We start from the raw sequence: 23,509 nt of genomic DNA on the forward strand, positions 1-23,509 counted from the left end.
CAGCAGAGCTGATCCCACATCTCTGATGGGGCAGGAGAACTGTTAAGAGTTACATTCTTAGCAGATCAAAGCTGTATTCCCTGGTGGAAGCCAAGTGAAAGCTTATGTGCCTGTTTGGCAGCCTGTCATTTAGATAGGGATAAGCTCGAGACTAACACAGAAGCTAATGAGAGAGAGGAGACGGGGAATGTATTGAAAAATGCCCTGAGAAGAGAGGCAGATGACACAGAGGAGCCAAGCTTGTCTCTCTGTCCAAGTACTGAAGTACTCGAGCTTGCGGGGACAAGGGAGTCATGCGATCTGTGCTGGAGCACAGGCACCTCTCCTGCAGAGAGGGCAGATGCTGCACTAGGTCAGGATGTCTCCTGGAGAGGAGCTGAGTGTTGGGAGGTTTTCAAGGAGCAGTACAACCCTTAGCTCTGAGAGGCAGGGTCTGGCATGAAAGTGTGAACAGACTGGGGTTTTAGTTGCTCTGGAAGAGCTAGAACATAGCAGCTGAGCAGAAAAGTTAAACTAAGTGTTTTTTATCCACGGAGAAAGTACTGGAAGGTAGTGGCTGACCCTTGGGAATAGGTTAAGTGAGCCAGAGAGCAGCAGTGATAAGAGGGTGGAGGTGTTATTGATGCACTCCCTCAAGGCTGGGCATGTGCTCCCTAGTGTCTGTGTGTCTAAGCTTGAGGAACTGATTCTCTCTTCTTTTTTTTTTTTTTTTTTAGGCTGGCAACTTATGGTAGTGTAAGCAGATATGTCTCAATGTTGTGGTGATGGCAAAGGAGTTTTTTGAGAAATGGGGAGTAGGAAAGGTTTGTGAAGTTGCTGTGCATTTCGGAGGTGTGAGGATAAGTAAGAGGCAGCTGGGAACAGGTGGTATGGTTTTGGGATCCCTGAGTGGGTAAAAGGTTGGGAAGACATTAGTAGGGTCTTAAAACATTCTTGGCAGGTAGCTCTGGGTGAAGGAAGCATCTGTACAAGGTGGTCTTGCAACACCTCTGCAGGGGCCGAGATGACCAAGCAACCTGAGCTTGGTGTGAGGCAAGGCATAACAGGGTAGTGGGCAGATGGTCTGGCACGTGCCTACACAACCCCCAAACCAGCCAACCCTGTACACCTCAAGGGACTTACTGTAACTTGAAGGAGGATTATTTACTAAGACCACCTTTTTTTTTTTTTCTTTTGAAAGAAAAATCAGTGCTTCATCAAAAGACAGTGTAAAGCAATGAAAAAAATAAAGTCACAGTGCCAGGAAGTACAGACCAAATTCACATCCCATGAGAACTAACCTGCTTGTAGCTTTGCTTCAAAAAATATTAATCCATTTATTGCCCATTAAAAATTCCCTTTGTCTCTTCTCAGTTGTGGTGCATGCTTGAGATCTTAAAGATGGCACTGTCAGTCCTTAAAGCAATATTTGACATCAATTTACTCATTAACTTTCAAATGCAGGACACTGAAAACCTTTTCCTAAGGGCATCTTTGTGTTCTGTTTGAGAGAGTTACTGTTGTTTTCCCACCTCCCCTGAAGGGTTGTTTACAATACCATCTCTCCCTTTTAATCCTCTTTTCCTTTCATGTCTAACAAACAGTGTTAAACAGAACATGGAGGGAAAAGCAGATCTCACACATTATAATTATCTATAGTTAACTGAAGAAATCCTTCACATTTAGAGGTCTCATTTTGTAAATTAATACTCAAGAAGCTTTTTCCTATGTTTTTCCATACAAAAACTCTGTTCTTTCAAGCTTGAGGTTTGCATGTATAGTAAGTCACATAAAGGGTTTCTGAGTTGATGTGCACTCTGTGCAGAGACTGAGCTGCCACAAACAGGATTTTCCTTATGAGATCCTCTGCAAGGGATGTCTTGAGATGTACACACAAGAATGTGGGCAGTACCAAGATGTTAAGCTATGACAGAAAACATTACATTTCAAAACTGGCTGCTGTTTCTGCTGGTTATTTTTAGAGTTTCCCTTAATTTCTCTAGCTCTTTTTGCCCTGTATCCGAGCACTTTAAGACTGTGAATATATTTAGAGTAACAATTTTTCTGTGGGGAAGTGTGGGACTCCACATTACACAGATCTGAGAGGCTATCGTTTGATGAGCACTTCTTTCAGCAGCAGCACCAACATAAGCATCCCCTGATTTCCCCTCTCCCACCATTCACTCACCCCTCAGCTGTGCCAGTTTCTGTGCTGTGTGGGAAACATATCACAGAACACATCCAGGTTAAAAATAGCTGGAAAAGAGAGAGAGAAAGAGAGAGAGAAATGAATTCCAGAACCTGGACTAATATGCTATATGTACATCCAAAGCCGATACAACAGAACCTTTTTAGCTCAGATTCCATCTGTCTGTCCAGCTCCATCAATAATTTGTACCTGATTTCACACAGGACTGAAAGGTAGAAATTTCAACAGCTACTGATTTCCTCTCCAAATTTTGTGCAAACTGCAGTGAGAGGGGCAGGGACCTCAGCTAAAGAAATGCAGCCAGCAGTCACCTGGCTATGTGCATGCTGGCTGGCCATGGATGCGTTAGCTGATCAGCCAGCATATATGGAACTGACTGCAGCCCAGGAAAGGGTCTTGGAGCATATAATGAGGGAAGAGTGGAGCTCATTGCTGTCATTTTATTTTAGGAGGAGAGGAGAGAAGGGAGGTGAGTATGAAGCAGTGGTCAGAGACCCTCAGGAAACCAAGAGCCATTAGTTCCACTGCTCACGAAGCGATTTGTTTCAAAAAGGCCTGAAATTCTATAAAATAAGGCCTATTCTGCACGTGAGCCTGTAAATCAAGTGAGCCTGTAAATCATACAATTTGGGAGGAAGCTGAGAGCTCAGCCTCACATTCCTGTTTAGACTTCAGCAACCACTTCTGCTTTTAGCACTCTGAACACCAGTGGAAACCACGGATACTGATTTCTTTCCCGTACTCAAATGTCATTTAAAGCCCTTGTTTCTCCTGAATAACTCTTTTAAGCACTTGCTTCATTTTTGTTCCTACCTGCCTCCTTTCCAATTTACTACAGCTTGCCAAGAGCTTTGCTCCATTCTCTTCTTTTGTATCCTTCATGCTTCCCCTCCAATGGATGACCTCAAATTTGGTACAGGGCGGTACACAGAATATTCAGTGAATTGTATCTGAGAATGATGAGAATTTTGGTGCAAACAAAAGTTGGCTCTTCCTACCTACCCCTTCTGAGGGAAAAGAGACCTTGGGTCTCCTCACTGCTTCTGCTGATCTGCAGAGAGGACTGGGATGGGAGCCACAGGGTGGAACAATAGCCATGAGACACCCTATGAGCCATGGCTGTAGTCCATGGTCAGAAAAGGCTCTTTATGATCCTGTCCTGAGGTGTTTTTTCAGCCTCTGGTTGCATGTGCAGGATGCAAGTGGAGCTGTGTGGCTGCTCGTAGGGGACTGTGTCTGTCTTGGAAGCACACACTGTCTTTGGCAGGGGAGCTTTCATTGGATAGAAACCGGTTCTATTCCTACCATTTGTGCTCTTCCCCAGTAGGAGAAATTATCATTGCCATGGGCAGGTCTTGGGTTTCTCCAGGTGGGAAACTGGAGGTTTTGGGCAGTTGGGGATTTTCCTGGTGTGGGAAGTCCCTGGGTGACAATAATCCAGTGTATTGGGCTGTGTGCTATCCCTGCTGCAGACACCCAGGAACATTATTGGGAGTTGCACCCATTGTGATCTGTTTGCAGATACTCCAGTCTCACCACATGTCTGAGAAGGCTCCCAGGGAATCTGCCTGTGTTAATTCCCTTGTCATTGCATACCTCTGGGTCTGCTCCAGTCTGCACACTGGGAGAGCTGCTGGTGGTCAGCTCAGCTCCTGCAAGAGAAGCGTCTTCATAGGCTTTCCTAGCACTGATTCCACTTCTGGAACTAGTTCCTTTAGGGAATTTTCTTTCCCCAAAGGGAAGAATGTAGCCATTTTGCAAGGTACCACGGGGGATCTGTAAAAGAGATCTAAAGCAGAAGCCAGAGCTGCCTTGCTGGAAGGGAATGCTAGAAGGTCCCATCTTCTCTCCTCACCAGACACAGGAGCAGGGGAGGTGCTGGTGAATCTTTACCAACATGGAGCAGCCTCATGCAGAGTGGAGTGGCCCTTACCGTGAGTGATGTTAGGATCTTGCTTTATTCTTGGGTAACTACAGATTTTGGGGAAGTGGTGGCAGGGGAGAGTGATCAGAAAGCTGGCAGAAATTGTGTAATTGGTGTATCAAAGGTCTTTTTACTCTCCTCAAGTCACATTTTAACAGTATCCATTTTATTCTATGTGTCAGTAAACAACAAAATTGTTACTGATAAAACTTGCCTTAAGCAACAAGACACATGTGAACAATAAAGCACTAAGAGCCACATTTTCAGAAGTGTGTGTGCAGAAATGTCTATTGTACAATGTATAAGCAGCATGTGGTCTGGATGTGGCAAGCAGCAACGGGAGAGGAAAAGGGGAACAGATGGAACCTGTACTTGAGTGACAAGAGCGGACGTAGGCTCAGATCAAATTTTGTACTGTGCAGAGGCTGAGCTTTTGAAAAGCCTTAAATAACAACCACATTTTAAGGAGGACTGCACTAATGGGGCATGCAGATAAGCACACCAAATGGTGCAACTGCAGAGCACACAGCACTGCAGACAGTGATATATACAGAGCGTATGAAAAGTTTGCTCTGACACGCCAGCCATGCATACAATCAAAGGTGTGCACATTTTAGAAACATCAGCCTCCCTGAAACCTCAATGACTTAGCAATAAAACATCAGGAAATGATAAGTCAGGGTCAAAAAGGTCTGAGAATTCCACACAGCTGAAATAAAGATTGAGCAAGAAGAATTAGCATCAAGAAATCAGATTCAGATGTTTAAAGCTGGTTGTCTGAACCAAGTTAATATAATGCACCATGTGTCACTTCAAAACGCTCGGATCGTGCAGCTGGGAAGCCCTTCCCATGATTGTGAAATGCAGCAGTTCACTGTATCTGAGAAGGCTGGGATGGACGTGTCTGCCTGGACATGAGCAGGCTATAAATGATGAATTGGGATTACAGCCTTTAATATCCCAGTCCAGTTTTACCAGTTCCCCAAACCACTAGCACAGAAAACAAGCAAGGCCTTATGAAGATTCTACCTTCACATATCCTGGACTTGCCTTCTGTCTCCATTCTTCTCCCCATGGACTAAAAATCCTCATGCTCTTTTTTTCAAATGTGAAGCACTGATGATCCACACCCCTTGCTCTCTTACTTTCATCCTATTTAAAAGAATCCCTATTCAGCTACCCAGTCTTTTCCAGGAAAATTATCCTCTTTCTGTCCATTCTACCAAGTCTAGAGTTCACAGCTCTAGAAAATCATGTTTTTAATCTGTCAGTACTGTGGGACAATCACATTTTCACTCATCCTCACACTTACATAGAAGGAAGCCCTTACCTGTATGAAAGCAGACCAGCACAACAACCACCTATGTGGGACACTGGAAGTTTTGCAAAACTTGCACAATTTCACTGCTAATTTTTTTAGTCTCAGTTGGATTCATATCAGCTTACAGATACACATGTATTGGGTATGCTCCTTCAGCCTAGCAAAGTAATCCAAGAATCCAGCACTGCTCACTGGAAATCCACACCTTGCAGGAAATGAGGATTCCATAGGTATGAGGATTTTGCAGAATGGCAACTTGTTTGTTTTGTGGATTTGTGAAATTTTATAGCTGGTGGGAGTGGCTCTTTCCTAGAAAAAGGTCACACACTCATCAGTCCTTGGGTGAGAAACTGATTAACTGGAGATCAGAATAAATTCTCTACTCTTCCATGCACTGTTTGTGCTGACCAGTTCTGGACTGGGTGATGGTGTACGCACAGAAATATTTGACAATACAGGTATTGGGCTCTCATAGATCGTTTCTCCTGTTCTATTCACATGCATTTTCATGGCAACTGGACGTGCATTATACAGCTATGGGCTAAAACTCTCTGGTACAATTCTAGTGAAGCCAAAGACAAATGTGACACTCACATTTATGTTGTGAGCAAAACGGACCAGGGGGTGTTCTCTCCCCCATCATCAAGTGGCACAGCAGAGCTTTTATACACGGCAAGCTCCTCTCCCACAGCCACCTCCAAACAAAATAGGGTGGCCAGCCTAAAGAACAACATCTCAGGGAGGGCTCACAGGCAACAGGCAGAGCTCTGCCAAGGGATGCTGGAACCTGGGCCCTCTCCTGGGGCAGATACAACCAAGACAAAGACATTTCTTTCATCTCCAGCACTTGCTGATCTCAGAAGACTCTGTGTAAAACTCAGCATCTTCTGTCACTTGAAGCTGAAGTGCACAGCCTGAGTTTTACACCTAGGCTATGGGAAGTTAGTTGGGGTTTGCTCTGTTGCTGACAGCTTGAAATTTCCATTTACAGCTCCTTCCTGTTTCCTTTTCAGACATGCATCATACAAACCCAGAGAGGCTGCACAAATGTACCAAAACGGTGAGAAGAGAGGACAATCCTTACCACAATGAAGTTTTTAGTATGCCTAGTCAACACTGAAGCAGCAGAAGCAGACCTGGGCAGGCACTTCCCATACCCACATCCTGCAGATACATACCTTGGTGCTGATGGCTACCTGAAGTACACGTCCACAGCTCCCATCCCACTTGGGATGCCACATGGCATCCTCAGACATCAGAACTTAGGTACTGGGGCTTTTTTTATTTTATTTTATTTTTTTTAATTATTTTTTTAATTTAGAACTTGCACCACTGCTGCTGCCTCATAGACAGTTGGGTCATTCACTGCCAGTTGTGAAAGGGACAGTGTGCATGCTGAGGAGGCATACATCCCATGTGTCCCCAGCATGGGATGGGACCTCTAGGAGGGATCGCTTGGAGAGATATACATATATATACCAGACACATCCCTGACTTCATATGTGGGCCACTGTGGGATCTCAGCACATCGTTCCTGATGTCCAGAGATGCCAGGAGAACCCTTGGGGGTCTCGAAAATCCTGGAATCTTGCCAGGAGTGTTTGGTGGCTTGATTTTGATCCATCCACAGAAATAACAAGAGTTTGAGGACAAGAGAATCACTTTAGAGTGAAGGGTGTAAAAAGGACACATTTAGAGGGTGAAATATAGACTTTAAGGTTTTTGGTACAGGGGGGTTATGGAGACAAGATGGAGGGATCAGGGCGTGTCTCGTCCTTCTTCTTTCTTCTTCTTGTCCTCCATCTCCTGTGGTGATGTTGGCACTTGGGGATTGGTTTATGGTAAAGGTGCACTTGCTAACATGGGTGAAAAGCATTGGAAAATAAAGGTAAATATTGTGTACGTAGATATTAGTATAAAAGGACATGACCGCCCCGTGGGTGGTCAGAGAGTGCCTGTGACTGCTTGCAGATCAGACCTCTGTTGGGCAGACAGAAAATTTTGTAGATAAGAAATAATAAACAACCTGAAGATCGAAAAGCTGAAGAGTCCAGACTCGTCCTTTGAAACGCGTGCCACCCAAGAACCACCCTACCCATGTCGGGGCAGAGACAGGCAGCCGAACCCGACAGGCCACATGGGAAGGCAGGACTTGCTGCCTGGAGCCCATACTTGCCCACAAGCCCTCCAGTCCTGAGATCCCCATGCCACATGGCACTTCAGTAGGGATCTCCTAGCCATACAGCACCTCACCATGCCTGGCAGGGAGAGCTGATGGAGCCCATGGCACTGCCCCACCTTGCTGCAGCTATGCACAAGAGCTTTGGCTGGCTCCAGTGTCACTTTGCCTCACCCCATCAGCACAGAGAGTGAGAGGTACCAGCCACATTGTGGGGAGCAGATGACATATCTAAAACAAGGGAGGAATTTTAGCCCCCTTTGCTTTCCCTTTGCCCCACCCATATTGCACCTGCCATTAGAATGACCAAAATTATCCAGTGACATCATTCATCATCCATAGAAAAGCACAAACCACGCAAATTCTCATGGAAATTTCCTGAGGAAACAGGCTTTCTAGGCTCTCAATGCCTAGAAAAACTCCTTGACCAGTTACTTCTCTCCCAGACATTTTATCAGGAACTGAAGCTCATTGAATCAATGATTCACTCCGCACTAAGCACTGGCTGACTGCATTTTGCACGCCTTGGGATAAGAATAATGTTATTCTTTGCTTGGGTCCAGGACACCTCTGATATGTGCTAGAATATCTCTGGCATGTTACAATTAAGATTATTTCAAATTTCATGGGGGAGGCATTTTCATGCACTGCCTTTTTTTATAGGGGACTTCAGCAGGGTCCACCCAAACTACCAGATCAACAACACAAAGAAATCAAAAAAGTGCCCTAGCATGGTGCTTTCCTTGCCTATGTTTGTATAAAGCTTGTTTACAGCCAGCAGGCCAGGATAAAAAGGTCATTTATAGTATGTGCTGTGGCAATGCTCGCCTGAATTTTAGGAGTCAGCAACTTCGATAAACTCTTGACGCAGCTTGCAGACACAGTTAAGAATGTCTTTTCCGCCTACTGCAGGAAGCTGGTCAGTGTATCAAAGATCAAAGTTGCTCACACCAAAGCAAGAAGGTTACATACAAGCAAAAAAGTAACTACAAATGCTCAGGTTTGGATGCAGGATTTGCATGTATTAGTCTCTAAATTTGACCATAAACCACTTGAAGCAATTAAAAAAACCCCAAACACTTGCTGCAGCATCACCCAGATTACTTACAGGCTAATCCTCCTGTTGCAGGGATAACAAGATGTTATCAAGATGTTTGATATGACTTTGGGGAGATAAGTTTATTGAAAACCATATTAGAGACTTATTTAGAGAATGTAATGACCTTAAGTGGCTGTTCTTTAAAAGGGCTAACAAAAGAGAATGTGACCTGAAATGGGCATATATTGCAGGGAAGTTACTTCCCTCTGCTACACATACAGCATCTGCAGAACAGGCAAGTATTTATCAGGAACTGAAGCTCATTGAATCAGTTAATTGTTTCAAAAAAACCCAAACCAAAAACGATCCCTGAGAGATGGATTTTTTTTAATATATCTCAAAAAATCAGAAAGATAGTCAGGACCTTTTCAGAAGTTGTTCCTGAAATAAGTGTCCCTGGAAAAAAACACAGCTAGGAGTGACTTTTGAGAAACTTTTGGTCAGCTCTAGCAGTTTGAAAGCAAACCTGAGTGCTGCTGCAGTCACTGCTGCAGGACTGCACTGGGAAGAAAGACCGGCAGGGGAATTCAAGCTAGCATGTCTGCCCTCTCTTCTTCTCTCTTCTCTGCTCCACTGCAGAATAAGAAATCAGAGAAAAGTCTGATTTTTAAATTTTATTGGTGGCTGTAGTGGGCTCTTGCACACAAACAGGATTCAGGATCATTTTGGGTCGATTTCCTTTCAATTCTGCATCCCTGCTCTGTTCTGGTTTACTATTCTGCAGCTCCCTGTACAAACAGGATCTTTCCTCAACAATGTTCTGCCACATCATCTTCCTTCCTTTGTATACAGGCTGCTCCTGCCCGTTACATACCATGCGGCTTCCTAAGGCACCTCATTTCTCAATGCTAGCAAAAACAGGAACCAAAAGCAAAGCAGCAATAAACGCTAAATTCTCACCGCAGTTAAAAATGAAATCTAGAAAGTTTCCGATTCAAGATGACTTTGCTGTTAACGGACTATTTTCTTAGTTTAGTGCTCTGCAGTGGATGTGCAAATGAGGTGCTTGTAGTATTTATCAGATTCAAATGCCACTCCAGCAAGGTTTGCAACACTGACCCATGCTTTTCCTCCTTTTTTATTGGTGTTGAAAAGTGAACCCAGCTGAGCAGAGTACCCATTGCTTCACTGTTCACCTCTTTTCTGCCATCTTGTAAGGCTTTGCTGTCTGATTTTTGCTCTGGGAAGGTTCAATAGCCTGTGTACAGGGACAAGAGAAAGCCACAGGCCGCAGTACATATTGCACAAATGCTGTTATTATTCTGAGGCCTGAAGAAACAAGGAAGGAAGCTTGAGGCTGGTGGTTTGGCAGGTGTGAGGCCTTTTTCACACAGACATCTGTTTCAAGTGGTAGCTCTGGGCTTGGGGATGAGCAGGGAACGTCTGTCGCTCCCAACCCTTCTCTGTGTCACAGCACAAGGGGCTTTCGGCTCCTGATGTCAGCTCTTTGCTCAATCTGTGCTTCAAGACTCTTCTGTCTTGTATTTGTGGGACAGGGCTGCAGAGTGAGGTGATTCTTCCCTGCAAACTGCCTGAGACAGAGATGCTGCTGCTGCTGCTGCCATGCCAGCATGCACAAAATGGATGGGGTTAGAGTACAAAATAGGTGAACAGCAACATGTGCATAAGCTCAACATGCCCAACAAGCTCCACACGAGCACCTGATGAAAACCATTTGGATGCTACCACATACCCCTCATCAAAGTGAGTTTTTCTAATCCCACTACATTATTTCTAGTGTTTTGGGCAACCCTACTAGTGATCCCATTACAGTTTTGAAAAGACTGCTTCATTTGGCAGCACATTACAGCACAATCTCTGTGGTGCTTTGCACCATATTTGAAGGAATTCATTAGTGTTTGATGGTTAATTATCTATGCAATTATATCTGGGATTCCACCTTAGAAATCATTTATAAAGAAACTGCAGTTTTTAGGGCTGGATTCTGCTCTACTAAACACACGTGTAGGGAGGAAAAAAAGGGTTTGCATAATGTCCTCCTCAGCAGGGATTCTTTGGGACAAGTTAGTTTTGAGCCACATTGTTATTTTAAATGACAATAAGTTCTTTCTCCTGTAGTTCATGGTCAGCTTTAATGAACATTTAGCAACTTAATTATCTTTAAGACTGCTACTCCTCTATTACAGATTGCTGACATTGGTCAGAGAATTTAGAAGTTGCTGGGGGAAGGGCAGATATGCAGAAAAGCAGAGACTGAGATATATGTATACTGCTGCCCTCATTTCCATAAGAAATCAAGCTGAAGCAATTTCAAGGTGAGGGACTGTGGTTAATCCCTCCCAACACACTCATTAATACATCTCATAACAAGTCTCCTTGTCCACTGACAAGGAGAGTCAATCAAGCACCACTTTAGTCTGGGCAGGAGAAAGGCTACAGTTTCATAGGGGCTGCTGGGTTTTATGGCTTCTTCAGAGGTTTTAAGCTGTGCTGATGTACCTTCATTCAGAACTGAGCAAGGGGTAGGTGAAATGATGGGAGAACTCAGCTGCTGTCTTTGCTTCATGTTGCAAATAACAGAGTAAAATCTGCTGATGTCAACACCAGAATGGGCAAAATCCTGGCAAAATGAAAGGCTAGGTAGCATTTTGATATTCTTGAAAAGGGAGGCAGAATTGCTGATGTTAAGCATCCTTTTGCCATGCCTAACATGATCTCTAGGATCACCATGTCATCTGTGGTGGTCACGTGTGAGGAGCACCACTGAAGCACTCGTAGAAATCGAATAAACTTCAGAGTTGGACTGCAAGAAAAAAATTATTTTGTCCTGAGGATTAAAAGAAAAATAATGAAAGCAAGCCACACACAAGGAAGCCTGATGTTCCAGCTTTGGTATTATATTTTTTTTCCTTTTTCCTATCTGACAAATATCAGCATGACAGCAAACAGAACCCTCCTAGTTCTCACGGCGGCACAGCTTAACTGTGCTGGTAAGTGGTGAATTGGCTTCTTGCTCTAGCATGCCCCTAAATAGTACCATTAACATGTGGTTATAGTCAGAGAGCACATTTGGTAGGAAATGACACCTTGTTACTTCCCAGATTATCTGCTCTCTATGGGGTAAATATTTTAAACATCGTGCCGGGTTTTAGCAGCAACATCCCTATTAAAGTAAATGGGATCTGAGTGAGGGTAAATCTAAGCACGCAGTGCCGGGACAGTACACCTATAAATCTTCTGTGCCTTACGCTCTGTGCTTTATTCGCTGACAAAGGACAAGTGTTTGCTGCCTTTGGAAGGTTCCTAAAGCACAAAGGGAGGGTGTGTGCTCGGCATTACTTCCTGTACTCTGGCTGCTGCTACAGCACGACAGCCCGAAGCAGGAAGGACACCGGGATTCCGCAGCTCCGCAGCGCAGGCTGCAGCCACGCCAGCGGGAGGAATGTGGCTTTCAAGGGCCAAGGAGCGCAGTTCACTCTGGGCTGCAGTTTCACGGTGGTAAAGTTAGTTTTGAAACAGCATCTACCTTTAAGCAAGGAAGTATTTTAGGCAACAGATACCTTACAGGCATCTTCAAGCTTACTGAGTATGTATTAAGCAATTTTGGTGTAAATTTTGTCTTCTGCTTGTATCAATCCCATCACAGTAGTGATGATAAGTGCCCCAGATTATGTAACAGCAAAGGTTGGGAAAGGCCCTTTCCTTAGGGTAGCTACCTTAAAACAAATAACTGGAGTTTGGAAAAAAGAGCCTGCTCTCTCCAGTAGGCATCGTTTCATGGTTTAATACGATAAATGTAGCCTACATGTGCACGGTATGTCTGGCAGCGTTCTTTGTTACTTCACTAGATGGCGTGTGGTGGTGCCTGGCGGGGGGGGAGGGAAGGGAGAAGAATTAATTCAGTGTGTAACTGGGTGCACCGCACTCCTGCCTCTGATGTGCCTTTAACAATGTAGATCTATGAGTAAATGTTTCAAGACTGAGAATTGAATTTCCAGCTGAAACTTTTGCCAGAAGAGTGCCCTTAAATCAGCAGTGGGGCAGGACCGGTGGAAAAGATGTTTGTTAGACCAACGTATTTCCTAGGCAAAACACGCTTTCAGAGACATAAGTTCTTCAAATCTAAAACAGGCCTGAAGAAGAGCTTATGTGTCTGCTTACTACAACATGGTCAGCTGGTAGACCTAATCTCTTTCTATAAATTCTGTTATGGTTATAGCCTCACACCATCACTGCTGCTACACTGCTGTAAAAACATCGAAAACTTTGTGTGGTTCTTCAAAAGGCAAGCTATAAGGTTAATTTGTGCTCTCACTTTCCCTGGTGTATACCCTGGCATAGCTGTCCTCTTTTGTTCTTCTATTAACTATTTATGCCTCCCACTTTGCAAAAGAACAAGACCCAGCTCTGCCCTGAGGCACTTCCTCTAGTGGGATGACACAAAATCACCCTGGAAGTGCACTCACAGTGCACGTGCAGTGAGAATCTGCAGTTTTCTTGCTTGGGAAAATAGCCATTAAATCTTCAAGGCCTCAGACATGAATCAAGGAAGTGGCTGGATCCATGAGGGATGTTCCAGGCTCCCTAACACAAACACTGACAGTGAAGCTCTCCACAGAGAGGTTTCTTGGTGAGCACGCCCGCTCTCTCGGCAGCACAGGGGCTGTGCGGTTTCACAACTGGCCTAAGCTGACCTACAGCTGGGCTCCAGCCAAAAGGCAGCTCTGCCCTTCTGCTGACTCTTGTGCTCCTTTGGCTGTAGGGTCTGTGGTGCCAGGGGCTGATTGGTCTCAGTACAGTCCTCCCCTCCTGGTTTTTTTCTTTTTTGGTAGGGTTAATTTTCAGTTGGCTCAGTTTGCTGAATTGGCTGACTGCTTGGGTGGACACTGGAGCTGGCACAAGGAGATGGCCAGGGATGCTGAGCTGGAAAGTGCAAGTCTGGCCTTTCTGCTACCATAGGGCTGAGCTCCCAGGAGTCAGAGGGCTGTGCACCAAACCACAGAGCTTCTGCAGTGCCCACAAACCGCCCCAAATGCCCGTGGGAGGAGGGCAGGGCAGGCCACTGCCTTACCATGGGATGGATGCAAACATTCCTCTGCTCCTTTGAACACAGAGAAAAGGGCTTTAAAAACCATCTGTTAAAGAATGGTGCCATGAGGAAAACACATCTGATATATGTGCAAGTGTGGGGTTTTCCTGTGGTATTTAGGCCTGAGGTGTTTACGGTTTTACCATCCAGCTATGCACCCAAGCTGCAAATGTGTTCAGTGCAACCCATGCGCTAGATTTAACACCTGCTGCACCATGGCTATAGCTACAACAGCAGCTTATACCCTGGCTTAATCAGCCACATCATGGTCAACACTCTCCCCAAAGAACAAAATTTTGTCCAAAATCAAGTGTCTGTCTTTGTTGGTTATGGCATGTTGCCGATGGGAGAGTGTATTTGGTAGGTGCCTGGCCTGGGGGGAGAGTGTGTGGTGAAAGGCCAGTGCTGCAGCTGTGTGAGGAACTGTGCAGAAAAGCACCTAGTGCTCACACTGACTAGGCAAAACAGGGGCAAACACTGGCAACCAGCTGAACTAGAGGCCCCTCAGCATTCCCTGAAGAGAAAACTTATTCTTCCCTTGTCTGTCAGGTTTGTGTGGCCCCTGTAAAATGAAGCTACAGAGTAAGACAAGTTCTGCCAGGATTAAGCCACTCCAGCCTCTCCATTAACCTTCCCCTAAGGCAAAAGAGGTTTAAGATGTTAATGGAAGAGGAAAACCAGGGTCATTGGATGGTTTATAATCTGTTCTCTAGGAGAGGCAAGTCGCTATGCAGCTTTCTTCTGTATTTCCATGAAATGCTCCTCCTGTTTTAGATCAGCTCATTCAGCTACCTCAGCCTCAAAGTGTAGTTGTCTTAGCTAACTCATTTGGTTCACATTTCCCCATGCCACCACTCCAATCTAGTAAATTGAAACATCTGGATGAACCCAGGAAAAAAACTGCAAGAGATGTCCTTACTTTATTCCAAATAGTCTATGCTTTGAAAATCACAGTACATGCAACATTTCTCTGCACATAGCCATCAGTATTCTCAGCTTAGGCTCTTGGTTCAGGGTCCCACTCTGCTATTCCTTCACTCCATCCCCAAAATCTCCCAGGGTTTAAACCTGTCTTACTGTCAGTATATTGTGTTTGAATTACAGAATTGCTCATATATGTCTCTCCCTCTAGTAAACTTACAGCAAAGAGTAAAGAAAGAACTGTTTGGGCTATAGAGAAATGCTGCCAACTACTGTAACAGGAAAACATTACAGCTCCCTTTTGCCCCAAAAATAACATTTTCTTGCTATGGGTAAATAGCTATTTCAGTTCTTCTGGGAGCAGTAATCCTGTCCCTCCTTTTCTCCAAAAGCAGCGTGCAGTCCTCCATCCCATAGAGAAGCTCATTTCCACAAGGCATGTTCAGACAGCATCAGCATCTGCCTAGGAGTGGGGATAGTAGAGATGAGAACAGTGGCAGAGAGGGATGCTCCAAGGGAAGTGGCTTATGCACATGACAGAAGATAAAAAAGCATTCCTCACCAGAACAGCACTCAAAGTGCTTCATCTGCCTGAGAAGGGCTCTCCCTGGGTTTCTTCCCCCTCTGTTCCATACCCTGGAACCTATAATTCTGAAAGTGAGTCAGTGTCTAGAGAGATGCCAATGGCTTGTGTTTCATGCAGTGCCATCTCAATTCTGTACCTTGAGGCAAGTCCCCTTGCCTCTGCCATATTCTTGCCCAGGTTCAATGCATCTTCAGTGCTCAGGAAGGTGAGAGGGCCATGAACTGTGTGTTCAGAGCATCTAGTGGGCAACTGTTCACTATGAGTAGCGGGGATTTCCAGGTACAAAATAAAATAACTGTAAACCAAGGAAAGTAATGACATTTGTCAAACTCAGCTATACCACAAAGAGCAGATAAACAGATGCCAAAATCCACCTGTTAGTCTGGTTTTAGTTTGTAAGAGTTTTTCCCCAAGGACCTCTTTCCTCACCAAAATGCACAGGTCTTTCTCTTCCTCATGTTGTCAACCCATTGTAACTTCCAAGCAGCTACTCAGGTTCCATTAGTATTGATCTAATTCAAGGCGAACACGAAATTTGGCTTTACTCTGCTTCCTGCCCCATTGTTCACCAGTGAAGGGTTGGCTGAGATAACACCTGAGAAACAATGCTGGTGCTTAGAGCAAAAAATCAGGACAAGTGAATCCGATCCCAGCTCTGCCACCAATGAGACAAGTCCATGTCCCTTTTGTTTTAACTTTTCCTATCTGTAATGGGAGTAATACTGATATCTCTTACAGCAGAGGCACAACTGCTTGTTTGCAGAACACTTTGAGATGGTGTAGCTTGGTGGGATCTCAACAAGGGTACAAAGTGCTACTGGTGTTTTTTAGGTGTCTGAAGTGTGTCTCAAACTAACCTCGATCTAACACTTCATACATCTGATCATCTTTCACACCTCTACTATAAAACAAGGTATGATTTGGGTGAATTGTTTATTAAATATGTAACTTTAAAATTGAAAGACTTGTAAGAGTCGGCTTGTTTTTTAATCACTGTGTATTGCAGATTTGAGCTCACCTGAGAAAAGCAAATATATGGCCACAAGAAGAGTTTACTGAGGATGTCCTAATCCTTGTATAGTATGCATCATGTTAATCAATGTAGCCCAGATCTTTAGGGTTTCTGAAGGCCAGGAAGCTGTGTAAGATCTTTTGATCCTGACAACAGCATGAACAAGTGGGTTACATAACTGACAAAGCTAGTCACATCTTGGTAGGCATAAAAGCATTTATTTTCTTGTCACCTAGCAATATGACAATGGATTATACCTGCTTCCTTGCAAGCCTTGCTGCAATATGTGCCTTGTCTGTGGATGCTCATCCAGCAACAAAGGGTGTACTGCGGAAGGGCACATGGCTCTGGATTCCTACCATAAGGCCCTGACTCTGGGGCTGCAGATTGTCCTGTCAAACACAAAATCATTTAAGGTATACCCACCTCCCTTCATAGCCTAAGCGGTTCCTTCCCATGTTTAGCTGAACCCAACCTCCATCATGCTCCTTCTCCTCTGCACCACTTCAGTGAAGTGACAGGATCTCCAGCACAAAGCAGCTCAGGCCTGGGATGGGTGCATTTGCAAAGATCCTCAGCACTGTCTCCTCTTCAGCATCATGGGGTGCCATGCAGTGTGCACTGATCCTTACCACTGATATGGCAGTGACCACAGAGTACTTCCATACAGGTCCTGAACATGTGGTCCTGGGTATAGGGTTCAATTCCCCCTCTCCTGCAGATGTGACTGCATTTATCTGAGGTCTTTTGGATATATAGAAAGTGTGTATCATGCTCTGAGCAGACAATGGTGAGGCAGGAAATGCCTTAAGTATATGTCTGGCCTTACACCATGCCATAGCAGAGCCACAGCTGTCTACAGCACACTGAGATCCACATGTCCTCTGCTCATCCAGAGCTGCCCACATTGTCTCTGCACATTACAGCTCAGCCTCTCCAGAGAACGCTGTGTTTGCTGTTACATTTGCACACCAGCCAGCACTTTGCTTCCTGGTTTATGAATGGTGTGTCCAGAAATTGGCTGCTATGCTGGTGCATTTCAGAGAAGATAATGCTGTCCTTTTTCCTGCTGCTTATCATAACCCTAATTTCTGGCAAACAAAAGAGATTAATTCTGGACAATTTCCCAATAATCAAGTGCAGGGTGAGCAAGATGGCTTTACAATATATATAGCCTGTGAGTAGGGCTCAACAAAGCCCCCTGATACTGGGTATCACACTTGTACCAGGCCTTAGACTGATGATTAGTGATAACAGCAGCAAACATTGTCTGCACTGCGAATTGCAGCCAGAGATAATAAAACTTCCAAACTAGCAACACAACAGCAGCATGGGAAGCCTATGACATTGAATACATGAAAGGGATGCCTTGGGACCATGAGAAGAAATTACCTTCAGCACTGAATGGGTAATCCTCAGGAGACTATTTAAAACTCATTGACTCGTTATGTCTACGCACAGCTTTGTCAGTCAACAGAGATGTCAAAAGTTTGTGCAGGTGAAGTTTACTCAGGTACAGAAGAGCAGAGCATGACTTTCCTTTTTGATCAGTCGCCTGGCTCTGCCCTTGGGGGAGAAATCCTTCAGACATCTCTGAGTTTCTTTTGTCATTTGATGGGTTTGCCTCTGATACATGAAATCATGGGCTGAGCTGTATGGCTGAGGCAGGGTGGTAATACCAGATGCAGGTAGATGCGTGTGGAAGGGTTCATTTCATGTCAGAGACATAACACACAGCATGCTCCCTCTACCTGCAGTGCAGCCCAGGACCCAGGTGGAGAATTTGAGTGATCTGTTCCTCAGCTGCCTTACACACACAGAGCTCAGGACTGTGAACTGCATTGCCCTGCAGATGCCCAGGAGACAGACTGGGCTGCATATAAAGTATCCTGGCCCTTCCTCACACTGCATTGCTTCCTTCCCTCCACCTGCCTTCTTCATTTCCATTCTGTGGTGACCCCCATCCCTCTCTCCTTACTGATAGCCATTCCTCAGCCCCCAAATCTGGCTGGAGGGGTGATATAAGACAGGGCTGTCAGCATAATGCAGAGGAATGGTGGCAAGTAAGAGAAGAGCCTACAACAAGGTAAACACTCTGCACCCTCTAGTTCCTGTTGGGACATAAATGAAACTGTTCCAGCTAATTCATCTTAGTCCTAGATACATGTTGCATGAAGAAAACAGCAGAGAAACCTCTAACACACAGTCTGCACGGGGGTGATGCCAGTTGCGTGGGTAGTGTTCATTGAACAAATGTAGATGTTTAAGCAGTAGGTGTCCATTTGCTACTCAGTCACCTTAGGACACCATTTTAAGTGAGAAAAATGGACACTTTTGGCATAAGATAGAAATGTACACTCAGCTGAACTCAATTGTGCCTCGTGAGCTCCCGCTGCTCCCCGCTGATAATACATGGAGTCAGGCATAGCCAGCTCCCAGGTGAATGCCTGCGTGACACACACCAAACGATGGCGAGATAAATCCCATTTTACACAGCTGCATTCTGACACAGGGACACTTCATGTTCTGGGGCTGCAGAAAGGGGCTTTGTAGGGTGCCTGGTGCAGCACGCTCTGGCACGTAACCCCAGAGGCCAGGGAGCCAGATTCAGAGGAACAGACACACAGTGACAGACACAGCAAAACCCTTCGGGAACGTGGCTGCTGAAGCAACCATGACTTCATTAGACTTGCTCAAGATGCCCTCTACCCTAGACCTTTCACCTCATTTAATGGTTTCTTGGCCTCAATCCCTTATAATTCTGAAATGAAAAAAAAAATCTCTTTTGACTCCTGTTTTCAAGCCAGGGCTGTTTGATTTGGAACGCTGCATTGAAGTCTGTGTTACTGATTGATTTCAGGTTTATTATATTTTCCCCTTTGAAAAATGCTACAGTAAAAAAATCCCCACTTTGTCGTTTTTCATGTAACCCCCCCCCCTTTTTTTTTTTTCAATCTTAGCAAATGCTCAGTCTTTTCCACTTCAATAGCTTGAAATTCTCCCCTGGGAGCCCTAAGCTCTTTAAATATTTTTAGGTTGCCAGATTTCTTATGTTCTCTCTCCAGGAAGCCAATTTTGTTTCTAAGCTCTTGAGAGTAGTCCAGCTTCATCTTTTGCGCACTCACTGCATCACAATAAAATGCTGCCTAATTGCTGCCTCAGCCGAGTCCCAAAGGTGCTGGAGTTTGTCTCTAGGCTACAGTTGTGGACAATAAACTCTTCTCAGACTGGAGTTAAGCCTTTTTATTATTTAAATCTGAGTCATGTAAAATTAGTTTACTAGCAAGTTACCCACAAAGATCTAGTATGGAAAGAAACTCCCACATATTGTTTTCCAACACAATGAGAGAATGATCAGATATAAAGATTTGCAAGTGGCTTGTAATACAAGATGTGTATAGAAACACTAGCATATAATTTTGCCAAAAAGACATGAAAATGTTTCTTTGAGCCTAGAAGTTACTCTTAGACCTTGTCTGTTTGGTGTTCTTTACCTTCAAATTGAAACTGGTGGGATGAAAAACTTTCTTTTTTCCTCTAACTTATCCATGACCTGAAATACCTATGAAAGAGGAAAGGCAGCTGAAGATAACAAATGCCAGATGGGCAGGAGCTTTCTGTTCTCAGTCTAGCACCACAGCAAGAGGATTTAGTGATCATTTTGCTTAAAAATAGACAAGAATATACTCAGACCAGCCACCCAGGCTGCACCTCCATCAAGCTTGAGAAGACCCCTGTAGCAAGGGACAACTGGACAGTACAGGGAGTGAGAATGAACATATATTCTGTTTCTCATTAGGACCATATTCATCTATCCTCAATAGCAGAAGACATCTGTATATGGAATTCTCTCTCTTTGTGCTCCTTTTTGTAATCTGCAGTTTACAGTGTTTGTATTTCTGTTGCACAATATGGCTTCTGATGAAAGTGCATACTCCACAGACAGTATGTAAAAAGATTTAATGATCATTGTTTTGAGACTCTTAATTCCTTAAGACAACAGTTTCTTTGGATGCATTTGGTGCTGTATGCCCAAATCCACAGTCTTAATTAAGCAAAAATGAAGCTGAAAGAGATTGCTAGATTTCTCAAAATGGTTAGATTGTCCTTTAATTAAAAAGGTCAGACATAGTAACAGAGACGTGATATGGTTTTTGTGGTGCTATCAGCAGCATATTTGCAGCCTGGGACACTCATGATTCAGGACAGCACACATCCAGTTCAGGGCAAGCCTGTCCAAAGGGCTCTTCATAGGGGTCCTTTTGTCAGCACAGGGAGTGTGCAGGCAGATGCAGGGATCTGCAGTGACTGCAGGGAGACTGTTAACCACCCACCACACACTCACCCCCTCCTGTTGCTGGGGTCTCTCATTCCTTATTTAGACTTGTTTTGTTCACTTATTTGGGGGGGAATGTCAGGCATGGTGTGGCAGGCATGGTGTGACAGAACCTCCATTACTAACAGTGACGCAGAAGAGGGCATGGATGCACAGGTCTGAAGCTGACTTTGGCAGGCAGCAGCTAGAAAAGCTAGGATGTGATTTCAGCCTTATTCAGATCAGTGGGAACTCTGCCACTGATGTAAGTGGAATGAAGACTCCACTCTACATGTCTGCCTGTAATCTGAGAACATGTATTCTGCTCATCCTGGAGACTCAGTGAAAACCAGACCCCACAGAGTTCACCTTAGATTCACTGTCTCAAATAAAACTATGTGGATTCTTTGTGCCCCTTTTACTTAGCGGTAAAACAAGTATGATAATGCTTTGAGTGCTAAACAATACAATGTGTGTAGGAAGACAGTATCTTTTATTAGGCCAACTGAAATAGTTGGGGAAAAACAGACAAGCTTTGAGGCTTGTTTGAAATGCTTTGAGATGCTCTGATGAAAGGTGTTTGAGCTGTGCAAGGGATCATTAAATTACATTCTTCCTCTCTCTGGAAATCATTTAGTGATATTTCAAAGGAAAGATGCTGTACAGAAATAACTGATTTCTATTGCAAGTGCTGTCTGGAGCTAAATATCTTCCTTCCTCTCTCTTTATGAACTAATCTAAAGAAAAATATGTTTTAAATTAGCATGGTAAGAACAATTTTGTGGTATAATGTATAGTTCTGTGAAATGTTCTCTGTGAAGCGTAACTCACAAAATCCTTAAGCATATTTCAGTACACTCAAACAAAATGGCTGGATTTGTGGAAATTATGAAGGTATCACTGTAAAGAAATTAAAAAGCATGGAAGGTCAGTGAAAATGATACATGAAAATTAAAAAGGCAGATATGAGTCAAAAACTACAGTATGCTTGTAAACACTGGCAAATCTGTGAAGCAGCTAGTGTCCCATAAAAAGTGTTAAACAACCAAACACTTAACCCTCTCCTGTCCTCGATTTTCCAGGAAGGAGCTAGGAGTGCTCACTTGAAATTAGTCAGGGCTGAGAGACCAACAGCATTAGGGTGTCACAACCATGGATGCAGCAAGATAGATCAGTGCTATTGTGGAGTCTGTGCAACACTGAGGTTACTGGGGGCGTGAAGGGGTAGGGGAGGGAAGGTTTAACTCTACATAAATCCTACTAATATCGCTTTACTTGCACTTTAGTTCAGTGTCAAGATACAAATGATGTCAAGAAGAGAGAAAACTGGAGGCAGGGGAATCTTTAAATATGTGAAAGTGCTTGTGAAAAAGGATGAAATAAACTTGTTTATGTTTATTAGAACAAGAAGCAATAGGGATAAATTGCAGTAAAGGATATTTACATTAAACCACTAGACAACAGACTGGGATTAAGGAAAACTAAGCATTGGTATACAGTGCCTAGGGAAGTAATGAAACTTCACTGGAACATAAAAAAAGGCTTAAATAAACACCATCAAAAGTTTCACGATGGATGATCACTCACTGAAGCAGAGAAGACTTGGAGATTCATCTGAGAAATGTTACAATGTGTGACCAGGTCTTCCTGGATGCTCATTTTTTCCCCAGAAAGGTGTTGTTCTGTTTGTGTGAGACTTTGAGATGCAGTCCTCTGAAAATATTTGTCTAAGAGAGGAAGGACCATTTATCTTTTGAAGTCCCTGTTCCTCTCCACTGATCACAGATGCAGTCACAGATGACTGGCTTAGTATGGACACCTACTTATTGAATCTGCAAAGTGAGATGAGACAATTACCATCCTTAATGACAAATTGTGTCCTTTCTCACATATTCCTAAATATAACACTCAAATCTCCATTACTCATCCCAACTATAATTACTTGTTGTGCACGTATGAGGTGGCACCCATAACACATAATCATAATGTTATTTATTGTCCTGCATTAGTAATTTAGCACATTATATTTAGATGCCATATGGCCTGATGAAAAATGTAATAAGGATTTCCTATGCAGTGGATAGAAAGCTTCTAGACAATGATTAATATAATCTATTTCACTTTTGCACTGCATTTCTACTAAAAATATCACTGAAGTGTAGGCTATCTCAGGAGAGAAAATGTTATGTTTACATCTAAGACCCAGCCAAAGCTCTGCCGAGATGCAGGTAAGCTACTAACTAGGAATGTAAGTGGTTTTATTTCAGCAGTATCTATGAAAGACTAAGGTACCTCAGATATATGGTATTAACCACTTGTGTTTCTAAAATTTGCATACAATAACACAGATGCTCAGCTAATCTATAGGAATGTGTGTATTTACATAGAACTCATCCCACCATTGGACTAAAACTGGGTACTTAGGAAATGTCACCACTGTGTCCCACACTGACAGGGAGGAAGTCTGAGCACCCAACTGTGCCCTCTGCTGAATTGCAGCTTTCTCCTTGGGGACTTCTTCAGGTACATCCCCTGCATTCACTCCCGAGATTCCCCCCAAATGGCAGTAAGGCCAAAAAACATTGTATTTGGTTCTCCCAGACCCATGCTGTCTTCCATCACTATTCCTGCGGGTTCTGCACTGGGCAGATGGACACCACAGGGTACATCCATATGAGATCCAGGGTACTGGGCTGCCTGGCATGGACAGAGCAGTCTGGAGTAGCCCTAAGCATCCTTGGTGTGCATCAGCACGCACCACTGAGCCTTGGGATAGAAAATTACTCTCTCTCTTGTGTGGATACAGACTTTGCAGACACTTGCAAATAATGGCATAGGTTGTCTGCCCATAGAGTTGAGTGAGTCAACAGTGGCACTGGAGACTGCTTTCAGCAGGTAGAAAGGTCCCAAGGAC

General features: G+C 44.1%; 1 long non-coding RNA gene across 3 annotated transcripts in view; it reads right to left on the reverse strand.

Moving 5' to 3' along the window:
* Positions 1-23,509, reverse strand: part of LOC118700000 (uncharacterized) — a 76,422-nt gene that overhangs the window by 43,887 nt on the left and 9,026 nt on the right. For all 3 annotated transcript variants that reach the window (XR_004982169.2, XR_004982168.2, XR_004982167.2), the window contains exon 2: positions 2,168-2,235. This is a non-coding gene — a long non-coding RNA (uncharacterized LOC118700000). The remainder of the gene's footprint in view (positions 1-2,167; positions 2,236-23,509) is intronic.

This window comes from Molothrus ater, chromosome 2 (assembly GCF_012460135.2).
Source record: "Molothrus ater isolate BHLD 08-10-18 breed brown headed cowbird chromosome 2, BPBGC_Mater_1.1, whole genome shotgun sequence".
NCBI classification, from domain to species: Eukaryota; Metazoa; Chordata; class Aves; order Passeriformes; family Icteridae; genus Molothrus; species Molothrus ater.